At 34.5% G+C, this 4,519-nt stretch overlaps 1 long non-coding RNA gene across 1 annotated transcript; it reads left to right on the top strand.

The window, feature by feature from the left end:
* Positions 1–291: 291 nt before the first annotated feature.
* Positions 292–4,138, top strand: LOC149068033 (uncharacterized). The gene is made up of 3 exons (XR_016195220.1): positions 292–410; positions 706–1,022; positions 4,079–4,138. It is a non-coding gene; the product is annotated as an uncharacterized LOC149068033 (long non-coding RNA).
* The last annotated feature ends 381 nt before the right edge of the window (positions 4,139–4,519 follow it).

Genomic DNA, 4,519 nt, shown 5'->3' with positions numbered 1-4,519 from the left:
TTGGTTTAGTTCAGAATTTTTTTTACTTTTTTCAAGATTTCTAATGCATATTCTGGGGTGTTCAATACCACCCCACTGAAAATTCCAAAATATGCATGCATATTTTGCGATTTTCAGTGCACATTTTGGAATTTTTTGTTAAACAAACACATTTGTTTTTTAAGTGCAGGTTTTTGCATTTTTAAGTGCATGTTTTTGCATTTTTTTCTGAGCAGAATTTTTCAATCTGCTCGCTGTGACTATAATCATTGTTTCTCCTTATGCCATATCCGTCTTTTATTACAGTGGACTGAAAGCATTTTTGCTTCCGGTGTTTTACATGGTTGAAAGATGGTACTGAGCTACACAAAAACATTCATTTCTATTTTCTTTGGACTGAAACAGTTTTTTCCAGACCAGTTCATTTGAGAGTAGGTACTGGCCTCCATGTATTCAAGTTGTCTGTAATACGTACCTTTAATTATTTTATTTTTGTTCTCTGTTGAGTCAGTAGAGGTCGTTAACTTTCCTAATGAAAAAATAAAAATCTTAGGTATTGTGATCATTGTAATTAAGTATAATTTTCATTGCATTCTCTTGATGACTGATTTTTTTTCGAGAAGCTTTAACAATATTAATTTCGAGGCATGAAAAAATTAAGTTTTTTTTTAAAGGAATTGGAAAAAATTGGATTTTTTTTAATTTAAAATTTTATCACTCCTATAGATTTTTTCCATGCTTCATGATTGCTACTCATCATAACTACTATATTGCTCGCTCATCAGAGGGGAAAAGCTACCAGCGTGGCATTGTTTTGGTTTTCTTTTTTCTCAAGCCTATGTCATCTTTCTCGCTTTCAAGTCAACTTGTCTCGCCGCTCTCTAAAGTGGACTCTTTACCTCCAGGCTGCCACCTTATGAAACCTGTTCTCCTAAGACAGATGGGCATTTCTGTGCTAGTTTATAATTGACTTGTGATATCTCTCCACAGGATGCTTGTGACAATTTTACAGCCAGAATGATGCATCTTTATTATTCCTACAGGTTAGTCAAAACCCTTTATACGATGTTGTAATTTAAATTTTATATATTTATTTCCTTAAATTTTATATATTTCCCACTTCTCTTGTTGTTTCCCTTCCGTTGATCTTGTATCCATTTCATGTATTTAATTTTTTGTTATATTTACAATTTCACAGATATGTTGTCCAATGATTTTTCCACCTCCGCCAATTTATGTGTAACGTTGTTCCATCCAATATATTGTTCCTTCTCGCCCACTACCCACCTGTTTCTTGCTCTCCTGCGATATTGAGTCCAATTCTGGCCCTAGAGTCAACCATTCTCCCCGTCCTTCACAAAATCAAACTAGATCTTATTCTACCTCAGAACCGCCATAGCATCAGATAACTCTAAGACATACGAACCACCATTCTAGACAAACTAACTCTGCTTACAAAAACAGGATTCTTTCAGCTCACAATTAAATGGATTATCCTAACGTTTAAGTGCAGTGGAATAGAATTTTTTCCCTATCGAAGATCTTAAAAACCAAGTCTTCCCATCTCTCCTTAGGCTTCTCAGAATTTAGTTCTTCACTCGCCTCCGAAGTAATAGATCAGGAAGAACACTCCCATGTGCTGTGCCAATCTGATCTTTTGTGGCATCCCAAAAGAAGCCTCAGACATTGAATTCCCCTCTGTTCTCGAATCTAAAATAATCAAATGTTGCTCCAAACTATTAAATATTGAAATTTCACCCTCAGATATCTATCGGTGCCACAGACTTGGCTCCAAAAGAAATCTTGGACTCAGACTTTCAATCATTAAATTCGGCAAATTCAGATCTGAAATTTTGAGAAACTCCTATGAATTAAAAGACAGTTGCTTTTCAATCTCCGAGGACTTTTTCACCTGAGACAGGCAGACTGCGAGATCAGATTTGGGGGGGGGGGGGCTTCCAGAAAATTCAGCGATAACGGCTTAAAGATAAAATTATTCCATAACTTCACCCTTATAAAAATCAAATATATTTAGGAGAAATGTCATTGAGTATGGGAGATGGGATACCAACATTATTCTAAAACTAACCCCCCCCCCCCCCCACCGATATTCCTTAATCTTCCTTCGTTCCTTTAGGTCCAACCTTGCAAACAGCATCCAATTAGCTTCCCATGAGGTATCTAAAAAAAACCTTCAGAGGATCGGAACCATAAGCACAAGAAGTATAATCAATAAAATTAATTCCTTTTAATTTATCTTATTAATTCATAATCCCAATTTTTTTACCTGTCACCAAAATGTGGCTAAATAACATCAACTCTGAAGTTTTACCCCAAACTATTCTGCTTTCCACAAAGACACAAACTTTAAAGTCTTTAATAGCTCTATCCCCCATTAAAATCCTCCGGAACTCCAATCTATAAATTGGTGGGGCCGAATAACATTATCCCAACTGTGCACCCCTGTAGCAATTTTACCCTTTTCATATAGTAGCAATATTCTGTAATAATTTGGAGCAATAATAATGGAGCAATTTCTGTAGCAATATAACCCTTTTCATCCGTACCCAAAAATCAACAAGATCATGGAACTGTTTTTTTGGTTTTTTTTTAATTTGTGAAACCAGTGATGCAACAAAGTGTGTTTTTATAACATCACTTGTATGTGGATTTTTACAACTTGCCTAGGAAGCTGCTGTGAATCAAGTTCAGGTCACGACCTATAACTCAAGAATCCCGGCAGTAAGTGTATTTGTACGATCCCTCTCTGAAGTCCTAGTACTACCCTTAGGTTAAGAAACCCTACACCAGATTTTAGCTGTTTTGTAGATTTTGAAGCAATTCTAGGTAATTTTTTCAACTTGCATCATAATTGTCTGTGATTAGAATTTACCTGGAATAGCTTGGCACAAAATGTGGTCTCTTTCATGCAATCATAGTATCAACAATAGTGTTCTATATATTTTCAAGTTTAATCTTGCCCAAACCATTTGAGAACCAACTAAAATATCTAACCACTCTAGCTCTGTCTTAGATCTAATAGCTTTTTCCAATAAAATCCCAGTATATGATTTCTTTTTCTTTCTTTATGGTTGCACCGACCACAAAACACCTTTTTGTTAATTTCATCCTCCATCACACTATTCCTTCCTTTAAACTTAATTTTTTTAAAAAATTATGCAAAATATCCTTTGTACTCATTTCCCTGATTTTTATCTCCTCTAACAGACATTCACTCTCTCTGGCATAAATTCAAAGCTGTAATCGATGTACTGTAAAGCCATTGTTTTCTCCAAAAATACCTCATCAAAATGTCTCTTTAACTCATGGATCGACTTTCATACCACCCATCTGAAAAGAATTTGGTGCAATGTTTCCAAACTCAATAATAGGGGCTCCCTCTGACACAAAATTTTGTTCTCTACTCAAAAACTTTATTTTAAATCCAACTATCTAACTCCTTGCTTAACTTTTTACAAACCCATCCAAATTTTTTAATTTCATTTGCCTTAAATCTGCCAGTCCTTCGCCCACCGTCGTCATAGTGGTGGTCGACTGAAGTTGGTTTTCTGTGGTTCTTAACTTCGAGGCACGCATGTGAGCCAATCTCCCCATTAAAATGTCGCCACAGAGCAACAATGGGCCTATAGCAATACAATTATTCAATCATTACACAACATAGGGAATTTTTTCACCCACTGGTCTTATAAATTTAGTTCAGTTCAAGAGCAAAACCTCGTACATTTTATCATATTGAAACATTTGCTTTCATCGATTAATAAACAATTTATTTTATGCAATTGTTTAAAAGTTTAAAGTGGTTTAATTCTAGTTAAATCAAAAACCAAAAAAAAGTTGCACAGCAAGTGTGCTGAAGTGTTGCCATATAGCTTCTCGTAAAAAAAAAAGAATAATGCTGCGGAACAATTGCAATTATAGCCATTACAATTAAAAAAGAAGATGCCTCCCAGCTTTTTAACCTGGAATAAATGTTTAGTTTGGAAAAAAAAATTGTATAAGTATTTAAAATCTCTTCAAGAAATCTTTGACTAGCATATATTTAGTAGCTTCTGTAACATGCATTATATTTTATTTTCAGATTTCTTAAATCCACAATCCAGCTGTGAATTGCCATCCAAAAATTGAGATGAGATATGTGAGTACTACATATTTAATTTATGATCTTGTGTTACGTTTTGTGAAAGGAATAAATATATACAGGGCTCCCACTCGTCCTACTTTTTGGTAAAATGTCTTACTTTCTCGGTTGTCTTACTTCCTAGTTTTTGTCCTACTTTTCTTACTTTTTTACCAAATTTTATAGACAAAATTTGTGTAATTGATTTTTAATTGAGCAGGAAATTATTGATATATTGCCAAATATTACAAATGTTGGGGAATGCAATTAATGATTCTGCCAAAGCAGAAATTGTATCATTTTTAAGGTAATTTAGAGAGGGGGGGGGGGGGGGTATGTGGACCATTTAATTAATTTTTCATTTGCTTAGTTTGAGGGTTCAACAAGTATAGTAGTCATTAA

This window comes from Pholcus phalangioides, unplaced genomic scaffold, assembly GCF_987345545.1.
Source record: "Pholcus phalangioides strain wild (caught in Gottingen) unplaced genomic scaffold, Ppha-v1.0 ptg000027l_1, whole genome shotgun sequence".
Classification (NCBI taxonomy): Eukaryota; Metazoa; Arthropoda; class Arachnida; order Araneae; family Pholcidae; genus Pholcus; species Pholcus phalangioides.
This window is presented reverse-complemented; position numbering and strand designations above follow the sequence as displayed.